Below are 13,725 nucleotides of genomic sequence, written 5' to 3' on the forward strand. Positions count from 1 at the left end.
ATTGTGGGACTTTTTATAACATAGTTGACAGGTATCATAGTTGACATTTTTGCTGTTTTCAGGCCTAAAATCAACATGGCCGCCTATAACCAAACACCACATGGCATTTTTACAGAAAGATTCTTCTAAATATTATATATACAATTGAGTAAAATTGAAATTGAAAAAGTTATTTCTGAAGATATTGTAGTAAACCTGTTGAGATGCCATAAATCCACACTTGACTCACACACTACTTTATATTAAATAACTCAGAAAGCCTTGGAGTCTTGCCAGTCTTTTCTTCAGGAGGAAATGACATCATGTGGAGCAGGTCATGTGATCTGGAATTAACACACTTCCTTGAGAGGTGTTTTTGTAATGGGGAACTTAGTTGAAAGTGATTTCTGGGACATATAAAATTTGATATATTGCCAAAAAAGAAATATCTGTAATGATTATCTCAACTTAATAAAAAGAACACAATCAAAACTATTTTTGATTAAGTTCATTTTATTATTGTTTAGCTAATTAGAAGGTGGTTGTTTTTAAATTGGGACGATTATTTAGTTGACATTTTAGTAATATCCAGTCATTTTTTATTAATAAGTGATTGTTTCCATAATAAATTATTATGGCGTTTGTAAGGACATGATCATAATGGACAAAAAAAGTTTTTTTTTAAACTTTTCATAAATATGTATGCAGGATATATCCCATGGACTTCAAAAGTCCCTCAATTATATACTGACCTCTGTAATAAACATTATTATCCTGATGGTCTCTTTGCCTCATCCACAGGGCAGGAGGAGTCATAAAATAGTTTGATAAGTAAAAATGATCTTTGTAGTCAGATGACCTCAACCTAATTAACACCTATGTGAGATTTCAGCCTCGTCAGAACACCAAACGCAGGAGAACGATCCATCCAGTAGAGTTCAACAGCATCAGTGCCAAGCTGTCCTGGCAGCTTGTGGTGGACAAACACCTTTCTGAGACACTTTGTTAGTTTTTCCTTTAATTTGTAACCCGTCTATATGAATGTGACATTTGAGCTTTCTAAAGAAACTACAGACTGAAGGGAAGCAATGAAACCTCAGCTTAATATTCATCAAATGACCAAACACAAACACAGGAATGTCCCGTGTTTGACCATCAAACACCTTCACACGGTAGGTTTGGGTATAGCCGAGCTGAGTCCATCCTGCCACTCAGACTCCAGACTGAGATTCTGCTGCAGCCCAGAATGCTCGACTAATATGGGCCCTGACTGGATTAGGATCACAGCGCTGGATCTCTCTGCACTAACCCCCGAGGCCCGAGGGCAGAACATGTGGGAAAGCAAGATTGACAGGAAGTTGTCGTGTAAAGGCAGAGGTGTGTGTGTTGCGTCGGTGTGTGTTTTCTTGCGTGCATGTGTGCGTGTTTGCCCAGCGGGCAGAACACAGGGCCAGGGCAGGAAACGAAGTGGTTGTGCCACCGGTTAGAGGAAACAGAACGGTAGATAAATTACTGGGAGTCGGGCTGGCAGGACTTCTGAGGGCCGGAGCTGAGTGGACGGAGAGGGAGGACAGAGTGTTGACATGGAGGATGGTGAGCCTAACCCAACAGGAAAACAAACAATGCTTCTGATAGGTTTCATTCGCCAAGTGGTTCAGAGTCTGAAGTGTGTATTTCTGCCTCTGATTTTGGAAGACCATCAGGAAAATGCATGTGCTGAGTGATCTGAGGCTCCAGGAGCAGCTAGTAGAGCTTCACTGCACATGAATTCTACACATTTGAAGCGATAAAATGTAACTCTTCTGAAAGATATCCCCTCATCTAAGAGATTTATCAGTCTGAAATATACCACAGGTGGTCAGTTTGGCTTCATTGGCTTTCATTATGATCAAACATGCAGTTTGTTCAGTCATTTATTCATCATTTTGCTTTCATTTGTCTCCCATATGGAAATGTGTGAGTCGGGAATAAGAGATCAATGTTGACAAATACTGCCATCTAGTGGTTATTAATCGACAGTTCAGACTTCCTCTGATCCTCTGCTGGACAAACACATCTCAGCTCTAACTAAATGTTTTAATGACTCATGAACAGAAGACACAGACAGACGATAGATAGATAGATAGACTATAGATGGATGGATCTGAAAAACTTGCTGTACAATACTATAAAATAACACTTCTAATTTTAAAATATATAGAAATACTAATTGTGTTAAACGTCATTAAACAGTATTTACACCTTTCAAGGCTCTGTGATTTAAAGGTAGTAAGACAACAGTTGTCGTAAACTACATAAGGTGCATAGACGTTCTACAATCACACTGGATCAGTCCCAATGTGATCCTGACCCTGACCCCCCTGACCACTCAGTGATGAGTTGTACAGTCTGATGGGGGACAAAAGACAAACTGACTGATCTAAAACAAAGCATTTTCTTTAGAACCATCTCCTCCTGACATATGGCTCTGAATAATTGTGTTACATCTCGTTGATCCAAAGAAATTAGTTGTTGAGAAGTGGTGTTTTCCCTGTGATTATTTGCTGGTGACAGATTAGGAAAGTATTTAGTTGGAAACCAGAGTGTGAAAGCAGTGTGATTTTGAAGCAAAAGAATATTTTCTGATATAAAGGTGCAGTGGTTGCTTAGTTTGGATGCATTTCAGTTAGCACACTTTGTCCCTAAACCCTGGAAAAGGTGTTGGGACCTGAAGGTGGCATCCTGACTTTACTGATTTTAACCCATCTGCTACAACATTTACACCATTTTTATTCCACTAAGGAACGCGGCAGAGTTACGTGACCATCGGTGTACGTTTGAGGGCTTTTCTTGTTCTCTGGTGTCCTGTGAGGTCTGACACCTGGATGTTGGTCGTGCTCCTGTAGGATGCAGAATGAGGCCTCCATGGTTTGAGCTTGTTGTGTAGATAATAAAATCTTCTTGCCATCTCTGCTCAGGGTCCAGTATTTACAGATGACTTTCCCTTCTTTGCTGTTGGTCACTAATGGAGGCAAAGGCTGTTCGAGGGTTATAGACGTACCTATAGAGTTAATTGATAACATAAAACATAAAGACACCCCGACCAAACTACTGTTAGTTTGTAAATGCTAACTAAACACGTTGGGATGTTGTATGAGGAGACAGCTGCAGAGATTTGAATGCTAAGCTGAGGTTTTATCTGTCAAGATGGGAAAAAACTACTCATTTGTTACATTTGTGAGTTATACAGTGATATTATAATAAATAACAGAATTAAGTAACATTACGTAGAACACAGAATAATAATAAATTCCATTGTCTACATTATACATAGCAGACATCTATGATATTTTTACATTAATATGTATGTTTAAATTGTGGACTTATGTGTTAACCCTCGTGTCGTCCTGCGGGTCAAAACTGACCCGTTTTAAAGTTTGACTATGTGGGGAAAAAATATATTTTCACAGTGAAACTTCTGATGTCAGAACTGAAGAAGCCTCTTGGATGAGAGGTGAAACGTCTTCAAGGAACTTTCTTAAAGTCCAGTTGGATTGATTTAAACAACTTTGGATAACCATGACCTGGATGAATGAGGAACTACACAGACATTCTGATGTCCACATTTTCAACATTTTTGGGAAATCTTTGAACATTTTTTGGTGAAAAAAAGAAATGTTAAAAATGTTTCTGAAGAACATTCACAAAAAAATCAAACAAAATTCACCGAAATTCGCTTGATTTTGGTTGATCTTTTTGTGAATGTTCTTAAAGAAAATATTAGAAATTTTACTGATATATATGTAATCACTTTAGCTATTTTTAGGATTTTTTTGGAAGATTTTTACTCATTTTTAAAAAAATATTTACAAGAATTTTCTTGCTAAATTTGGGGGATTTTTTTTAAAAATAAGAACTTTTAAGGGAAACTGTTAAAGAATTATTGGCATTTTCTTCCTGAATGTTTTGCAATTTTTCAACATGTTGTAAAAACGTGCCATATGATGAAACAGTGTAAAGGAGGCCGTGAAAAACACTCCAGAAAGGTTTTCTTTGAAAAAAAAATCATCACGAATTTTGGCGCAAAAAAACCGCAATAGTATACTATGTCGAAAAAAAATGCGATTTTTCAACATGTTGTAAAACGTGCCATATGATGAAATAGTGTAAAGGAGGCTGTGAAAAACACTCCAGAAAGGTTTTCTTTGAAAAAAAAAAACATCATGAATTTTGGCGCAAAAAAAATGCCATAGTATACTATGTCGAAAAAAAAATGCGATTTTTCAACATGTTGTAAAAACGTGCCATATGATGAAATAGTGTGAAGGAGGCTGTGAAAAACACTCCAGAAAGGTTTTCTTTGAAAAAAAATCATCAATTTTGGCGCAAAAAAAACCGCCATAGTATACTATGTCGAAAAAAAAATGCGATTTTTCAACGTTGTAAAAACATGCCATATGATGAAATAGTGTAAAGGAGGCCGTGAAAAACACTCCAGAAAGGTTTTCTTTGACAAAAAAATCATCATGAATTTTGGCGCAAATAAAAACGCCATAGTATACTATGTCGAAAAAAAAATGCGATTTTTCAACATGTTGTAAAAACATGCCATATGATGAAATAGTGTGAAGGAGGCCATGAAAAACACTCCAGAAAGGTTTTCTTTGAAGAAAAAATCATCATGAATTTTGGCGCAAAAAAAATTCCATAGTATACTATGTCGACAAAAATGCGATTTTTCACATGTTGTAAAAACGTGCCATATGATGAAATAGTGTAAAGGAGGCCGTGAAAAACACTCCAGAAAGGTTTTCTTTGAAAAAAAAACATCATGAATTTTGGCGCAAAAAAAACGCCATAGTATACTATGTCGAAAAAAAAATGTGATTTTTCAACATGTTGTAAAAACGTGCCATATGATGAAATAGTGTAAAGGAGGCCGTGAAAAACACTCCAGAAAGGTTTTCTTTGAAAAAAAAATCATCATGAATTTTGGCACAAAAAAAATGCCATAGTATACTATGTCGAAAAAAAAATGTGATTTTTCAACATGTTGTAAAAACGTGCCATATGATGAAATAGTGTAAGGAGGCCATGAAAAACACTCCAGAAAGGTTTATTTTGAAAAAAAAATGATCATGAATTTTGGCGCAAAAAAAACGCCATAGTATACTATGTCGGAAAAAAAATGTGATTTTTCAACATGTTGTAAAAACGTGCCATATGATGAAATCGTGTAAAGGAGGCCATGAAAAACACCCCAGAAAGATTTTCTTTGAAAAAAAATCATCATGAACTTTGGTGCAAAAAAAACGCCATAGTATACTATGTCGAAAAAAAAATGTGATTTTTCAACATGTTGTAAAAACGTGCCATATGATGAAATCGTGTAAAGGAGGCCATGAAAAACACCCCAGAAAGATTTTCTTTGAAAAAAAATCATCATGAACTTTGGTGCAAGAAAAACGCCATAGTATACTATGTCGAAAAAAAAATGCGATTTTTCAACATGTTGTAAAAACGTGCCATATGATGAAATAGTGTAAAGGAGGCCGTGAAAAACACTCCAGAAAGGTTTTCTTTGACAAAAAAATCATCATGAATTTTGGCGCAAAAAAAACGCCATAGTATACTATGTTGAAAAAAAAATGCGATTTTTCAACATGTTGTAAAAACGTGCCATATGATGAAATCATGTAAAGGAGGCCATGAAAAACACCCCAGAAAGGTTTTCTTTGAAAAAAAATCATTATGAACTTTGGCGCAAAAAAAAACGCCATAGTACTACGTCGAAAAAAAATGCGATTTTTCAACATGTTGTAAAAACGTGCCATATGATGAAATAGTGTAAAGGAGGCTGTTAAAAACACTCCAGAAAGGTTTTCTTTGAAAAAAAAATCATCATGAATTTTGGCACAAAAAAAATGCCATAGTATACTATGTCGAAAAAAAAATGTGATTTTTCAACATGTTGTAAAAACGTGCCATATGATGAAATAGTGTAAGGAGGCCATGAAAAACACTCCAGAAAGGTTTATTTTGAAAAAAAAATGATCATGAATTTTGGCGCAAAAAAAACGCCATAGTATACTATGTCGGAAAAAAAATGTGATTTTTCAACATGTTGTAAAAACGTGCCATATGATGAAATCGTGTAAAGGAGGCCATGAAAAACACCCCAGAAAGATTTTCTTTGAAAAAAAATCATCATGAACTTTGGTGCAAAAAAAACGCCATAGTATACTATGTCGAAAAAAAAATGCGATTTTTCAACATGTTGTAAAAACGTGCCATATGATGAAATAGTGTAAAGGAGGCCGTGAAAAACACTCTAGAAAGGTTTTCTTTGAAAAAAAAAATCATCATGAATTTTGGCACAAAAAAAATGCCATAGTATACTATGTCGAAAAAAAAATGTGATTTTTCAACATGTTGTAAAAACGTGCCATATGATGAAATAGTGTAAGGAGGCCATGAAAAACACTCCAGAAAGGTTTATTTTGAAAAAAAAAATGATCATGAATTTTGGCGCAAAAAAAACGCCATAGTATACTATGTCGAAAAAAAAATGTGATTTTTCAACATGTTGTAAAAACGTGCCATATGATGAAATCGTGTAAAGGAGGCCATGAAAAACACCCCAGAAAGATTTTCTTTGAAAAAAAATCATCATGAACTTTGGTGCAAGAAAAACGCCATAGTATACTATGTCGAAAAAAAAATGCGATTTTTCAACATGTTGTAAAAACGTGCCATATGATGAAATAGTGTAAGGAGGCCATGAAAAACACTCCAGAAAGGTTTATTTTGAAAAAAAAATCATCATGAATTTTGGCGCAAAAAAAAACGCCATAGTACTACGTCGAAAAAAAATGCGATTTTTCAACATGTTGTAAAAACGTGCCATATGATGAAATAGTGTAAAGGAGGCCGTGAAAAACACTCCAGAAAGGTTTTCTTTGAAAAAAAAATCATCATGAATTTTGGCGCAAAAAACGCCATAGTATACTATGTCGGAAAAAAAATGCGATTTTTCAACATGTTGTAAAAACGTGCCATATGATGAAATAGTGTAAAGGAGGCCGTGAAAAACACTCCAGAAAGGTTTTCTTTGAAAAAAAATCATCATGAATTTTGGCGCAAAAAAAACGCCATAGTATACTATGTCGAAAAAAAATGCGATTTTTCAACATGTTGTAAAAATGTGCCATATGATGAAATAGTGTAAAGGAGGCCGTGAAAAACACCACAGAAAGGTTTTCTTTGACAAAAAAATCATCATGAATTATGGCGCAAAAAAATGCCATAGTATACTATGTTGAAAAAAAAATGCGATTTTTCAACATGTTGTAAAAACGTGCCATATGATGAAATCATGTAAAGGAGGCCATGAAAAACACCCCAGAAAGGTTTTCTTTGAAAAAAAATCATTATGAACTTTGGCGCAAAAAAAAACGCCATAGTACTACGTCGAAAAAAAATGCGATTTTTCAACATGTTGTAAAAACATGCCATATGATGAAATAGTGTAAAGGAGGCTGTTAAAAACACTCCAGAAAGGTTTTCTTTAAAAAAAATACATCACGAATTTTGGCGCAAAAAAACGCCATAGAATACTATGTCGAAAAAAAAATGCGATTTTTCAACATGTTGTAAAAACGTGCCATATGATGAAACAGTGTAAAGGAGACCGTGAAAAACACTCCAGAAAGGTTTTCTTTGAAAAAAAAATCATCATGAATTTTGGCGCAAAAAAAATGCCATAGTATACTATGTCGAAAACAAAATGTGATTTTTCAACATGTTGTAAAAATGTGCCATATGATGAAATAGTGTAAAGGAGGCCATGAAAAACACTCAAGAAAGGTTTATTTTGAAAAAAAAATGATCATGAATTTTGGCGCAAAAAAAACGCCATAGTATACTATGTCGAAAAAAAATGCGATTTTTCAACATGTTGTAAAAACGTGCCATATGGTTTAGTATGTTGTCCAAAGTGTCACAAAAACGTCATAGTTTAGTATGTCGTCCAAAATATCACTAAAATGTCATAATTTAGTATGTCGTTCAAAATGTCACAAAAACATCATAGTTTAGTATGTTGTCCAACATATCACTAAAACGTCATAGTTTAGTATGTCGTCCAAAATGTCACAACAACGTCATAGTATAGCATGTGGCTCGAAAAACGTCATAGTATAGCGTTTAGTCCACAAAACGTTGTTTTGTCCTGGCTGTCTGAAGTAGGTGAGGAGCAACACAAAAACAGTCCAAACGCTGGTTTCCAGATTGTTAGACAAGTATTTATTTGAAAGAGTAAGTTTACAACAACACAACATGTGAGGGGGTTAAAAGCAAATGGGTGTTAGTAAAATAGAAATAAACAGAACTAAAAGTGAACTTCACGTTGACATTGATGGACATTCCAACCAGGAACAAAGTAAAAGATAATCAATACCAAAAAAAACTCTTCCTGTTCACCTCTTAAAACCCAAAAACACACCGCAGTAGCACCCTAAACTAAAACTACCAATGGGTTCCCTGTTTTCCTTTCTGAACAATTCAAAGGTCCCTCTCTATCTCCCCACAGATCCACCAACCACTGGAACACATCTCCAAAGTTCTGCCGGGCCAGCTCAGCTTCCCCTCAGAAGAAGTGCTGCCACCTGACAGATGAAGGAGCCTTTTGAGAGGCAGCTGGCATCGTGATTGGATTGTACTTTGGTCTGTTCCAATCCAGCTTCAGCTCCAGAGACGGCAGGCGGGACGAGTCAACGGAGGCCGGGTGGACGAAGGCATGCAGCTGAGTACAATCCAGAAAACAACAGAGGAGGAGTGCAGTGGCCCAGGGCCGGAATATACAGAGTAGCATCGTATGTCTCTTAGAAAACATCATAGTATAGCCTTTGGTATGAAAAAACACCATCATATACATCGTATATTGTACAAATAGCAAGTCAAAGGAAAGAGACATACATTGTAGAATTGTAATAATTGTGGACTGACTTATTTACTGATTATCAGTATTTTTGTTTTTACTGATTTACAGTAATAAATAAATTTTAAAATGCCCCTAATTTGGCTCTGAACCTTTATCTACCTGTGGTCGCTCTGTCTTCTGGAGTGATTTGATTGGTTATACGTCACGAATAAAACTCCTTTAACTTAACATCTGTAAACAAAACAAAAACATATCAACAAAGTTTTCTGTTTGAGTTTGTGTTCTTCTAAGTTTAACTCCAAGATTTTAAATACTTTCATTTACTGCAAATGAATATCTACTCCAAATGCCTCACTAATAATCATTATCAGCCTTAAAAACTCACAAAACACCCCTCTATACTCGACCACACTTAGTACAGTCCAGTTCCCCCTTCTATAAATCTGCTTGGAATCTTCCACTTCCTGTTTGTCAAAGTGGCCTTCTACCTGGACAGGTTTTGTTGGAGCTCATGCAGCAAACATTTTGGGTAACTGCACTTTAATATGGATGGATGACACTGAATTAGAGTCTGTTTTAATGAGACTGAGTTAAGAAGTGTAGCTCTGTCATTAAATAGGAAATTATTTCTCAGAATTCACAGAGAAAAGTCTGAAATGTTTGCTAGGTTAGCGTCCCACGTGTTCTTTGGCTCAGCTAAAGCTAACTCTCTCCAACTTCTGGATCTCTTGAGTTGCTTCTTGTTAAAATATCTTGCTAGAGGTGCTGAAGCTCAGAAAGTCTGAGATGTTTGTTCAAAATCAGCTCATTCTCACGTCTTATCTGAACTAACTTCTTTTGTTTTAACTTTCCCTAAACTTAGGAGTTAATGACAGAGCAGCACATCCAGACTCAGTCTCATTTACGTAGAGATTAAACTTCAGTGTCATTCATTGATGTTAAAGTGCAGTTTTTCAAATGTTTGTTGCACATGCTCCCGACCAAACCAGTCCAGGTGGAAGACGATGTGAAGAGAAAGCTCCAGAGGATGAATATCACACATTTACATTGGAAATAAATGTTCTTTAATTCGACATTGTCATGCAAAAGTTGGATTTTTCTTTAATGATGTTCTAATCTTTGTTGAATGTTTTGTTGATGTTGGTTTCTAAATGTTTTCTGACACTCGGCCCCAAAGATTAAAACCTTTTACGGCTTACAAGCTGCAACAATTCACACATTACCAACTATCTTTCTGACTAAACTAAGATAAAAAGTGAAAAACTGCCTGATTCCTGCATCATGAATGTAAATCTTTTTGTTTTTTATGACAGTAAACTGAATATATTTGGGTTTGACATTTTATAAACCAAAACAAGAAATGAATTAGTGGAGAAAACAATCAACAGATTAATGGACAAAGAAAATGTGTTTTCCAACATATATGGCTGAATTACTCCAACATTACAAGATACATACAATTTTAATTCAATTTTATTTATATAACGCAAATTACAGGTCAAATTGTCTCAGGATACTTTATTTTTATTTTTTTTGTCATATTTAAAATATGACAAAGTAAGAACTTTCAACCTCTTGACTAATCCAATTTATTATTTGGTTTGTAAGAGACTAATGGACAATTAAAATAACGTTCTCCACTAAAGCTAATAAACATGAGGTCAAATAGAAGGAAGAGTTTTAAATACTGCAGTCCCACGACGACAAGAATAAAGTTTGTCAACAAAAGCTACATCTGCTGGTGGATTCCATTAAAGTCCTAATAAATGATAATAAAGTGTGATACTAAAGGTTTGTGGTGCTAAAAATGTCAATGTAAAGATATCAAGTTGAACATCTGGATGGAGGTTGATAAAAGTTTCTCTCCCTTCATTTCTCTGGAGCGACTCCATGGATTTTATGGATGGTGGTTAAAGACCTGCTCTTCTAGTGGTCTTCCTTCTAGTTGCTGTAAAAAGTCAGTCCATCCTGGCCGACTTCAACACCTCTTCATGACAACTTGTTCTGCCTCCGACCTCGTGGAAACTCCAGAAACTCGGGAAAACCAGTCGAGACTCGAAGAACTCGTGGAGACTCGAAGAACTCGTCGGGTGGGGGAAGGTGTGGTGGGTGGTGGTGGGAGGTGGGGGGAGTAGAGGGGGGAGGCCGCCACCCACCTCCCCGCCTACTCTCCGCCCTGACTCCACCCAGACTCCGCCTTGGCTCCACCCATGTGGTGACATCAGCAACTACGATGCCAAAGGGACGACGAATTTATTTCTTTTTATCTGATCTGTAGCTCAGTGAGTTAAGGATTTGCCTATGGAGCTGCAGGTCGCTGGTTCAAGACCAGACACTGCTTAAATTTTCTGAAAATCCTGACAAAGACAAAGAAAGAAAACTGCCGCTGGCGGGTCTCGAACCTGCGACCTTCCACTTGGTAGTCCATCTTCTTATCCCCTGAGCTATTCGCTCAGATACTAATTCTTCTTTTTTTTGCGCATTTATCATCTATTTTTTGTCGTTTTCGACTTTTTTTTTTTTTACTCGAGTCTCGACTCGACCGTTTGTCTCAGGAGGTTGGACTTCAGCCTTTGTGCTGGAGGGTTGAACCCTCAGTTCCAAGACTTTCCAAGCCTCCACACCTCCCGAGTCCTCAGGACCTGAGCTTTCACACAGTCTGAGGGCTGAAATTTTCTCAGTCCCACAGTAGATCTCTGTTAGATTTAACTTTCAGACAGTCCAAGGACTGATATCTTCGAAGTTCCTGAGTAGTTCTCTGTTAGTTTGAGCCTTTCGACAGTCTGAGGGCTGAAGTTTTCAAAGTTTCTCAGTACTTCTCTGTTAGTTTGAACCTTTAGACAGTCTGAGGGCTGAAGATTTCAAAGTTTCTCAGTACTTCTCAGTTAGTTTGTACCTTTAAACAGTCTGAGGACTGAAAACCTAAAAGTTCTTGAGTAGTTCTCTGTTAGTTTGAACCTTTAGACAGTCTGAGGACTGAAGTTTTAAAAGTTTCTCAGTACGTCTCTGTTAGTTTGAACTTTCTGGTTAACAGAAGCCTTAAAACTTGTGACCATGAGTCTTGATTTCACATTTAGACCATCCATCTGAGTTCTTCTCAGACCTTCACCTATGGGTTTTTTAGAAATCCTCAACAAACTTTGATTCTCGTCACTGAACAGTAAAGTTTGTGGAGATCAGAAGGTAACATTAGTTTGATCGATGCCTTCAACTACTTGTAGACTTTATCTGGAAAGCAGTTTTCTGAAATGAGTTCTTAGTAAATCTGTCCACAATCAAACCAAGAACATAGAAAGAGGAAATGTTTGAAGAAACAACTTGATGTTTTCATTTCAGACTAGAAAAGGCTTTAATTCCTTTATCTGTTTTTGCTCTTTTTGATTGTTTTATTGTTTCTTCTGTTTAATTTGATCTTCTAAAGTCTAACTGGTGTCTTTTCAAATGTTTTGTCTTTAGTTTGATTCTTCTTAAATGTTTAGTTTTGCTCTTTTCTCACCTTTTATTCTTTTCTAATGTCTGATTTGATTTCAAAATGTTTTGTCTTTTTAATGTTTAATTGTTGTCTTTTTCAAATGTTTTATCAGCTTGTTTGAAAAATTTCCTTTTCTTTCCCCGTGTTTTATTTTTTTTTCAATTAAATCTTTAAGGTTTTTCTTTTTAAACGTTTTACCACCTTTTAATGTTTAATTTTCTTTTTTAATGCTTCATTTTATTTTCTGTTTAATTCCTATTTAAAGTTTTGTCTTTAAGATTTAATTTTCTAATTAAACATTTAATTTTTTAATTAAATGTTTAATATTCATCTTGTTTAATTGTATTTTTAAATGTTTATCTAAAATATTTAATCTTTAATGTTTAATATTTTTGTTTAAAAATTGTTGTTTAATTTTAAAATTACATGTTTTGTATCTTGTTTAATGATCGAATTAAATATTTTGTCTGTTTAATATAGTTTAATTGTATTTAATGTTTAATTTTCTTTTTAAAAGTTTTATTGTATTAAATGCTTTTTTCCTTTGACTTTATTGCTTTTTTCATGTAGTTTATTTCTTTAATCTTTTTCTGTCAAGATTTTAACCCCAACCTTAAACATGAAACAAACCTTTACATCACAATGAAAATACTTCTGTTGTCACAATCATGAGTTAGTCAATTATTCAGTTTATCAATTCAACTTTATTTGTTTAGCACCTTTCACACAGATGACAAAACTAAACAAGCAAAGAGAAAAAACTTTGCTAAAACTATGATTAAAACTCAAAAACATAAAAAAAAAAAAAGCTTTAACATGGTAATAAAATATGTTGTGTCCAGGGGATGGAGGGAGTTTATTGAAGTCTTCTTGGGCTCACATGGGAAATCATTTAAAATATAAACTTGATATTCAGTCTAAGGAAAATGGAAACTGCAGAGCGACAGAAGAACCAACAATATCTCCTATTTTCTCCTTTAATGAGTCGACTCTTCTTGTGCTTTCAGACCAAAGAATTACAGACTCTTCACAACCTGCTCAAACTCTTGGTACAGGACCTCACCACATGGGTCAAGAAGGTTTCCTTCTCATTTCTACTCTGAAGCTCACCTTCTCCTGCTCAAACTGCTGACAAATGTTTCTGCTGCTCTAAAGTCTGGTCTCCAGAACTTCCTAAAAACTCTCAAAGTCTCTTCTGCTGCAGGTTGCTTTGTAGAACTGTTCAGAAAACCTCACTAAACCACATGGAGGGGCCTCAAGATAGTCGTCCAAATCAAACGGTACAAAAACCACACTAGCACAACCCAAACGCTAAAGTCTCCTGCAGCCTACCAGAGAACCTCTGAGAACAGAG

General features: G+C 35.5%; 1 long non-coding RNA gene across 1 annotated transcript; it reads left to right on the forward strand.

The window, feature by feature from the left end:
* Window positions 1–1,382: 1,382 nt before the first annotated feature.
* LOC129350916 (uncharacterized) lies at window positions 1,383–9,035 on the forward strand. The gene is made up of 2 exons (XR_008604505.1): window positions 1,383–1,572; window positions 8,549–9,035. It is a non-coding gene; the product is annotated as an uncharacterized LOC129350916 (long non-coding RNA).
* The last annotated feature ends 4,690 nt before the right edge of the window (window positions 9,036–13,725 follow it).

The sequence above is a fragment of the Amphiprion ocellaris genome, chromosome 17 (genome assembly GCF_022539595.1).
Source record: "Amphiprion ocellaris isolate individual 3 ecotype Okinawa chromosome 17, ASM2253959v1, whole genome shotgun sequence".
Classification (NCBI taxonomy): domain Eukaryota; kingdom Metazoa; phylum Chordata; class Actinopteri; family Pomacentridae; genus Amphiprion; species Amphiprion ocellaris.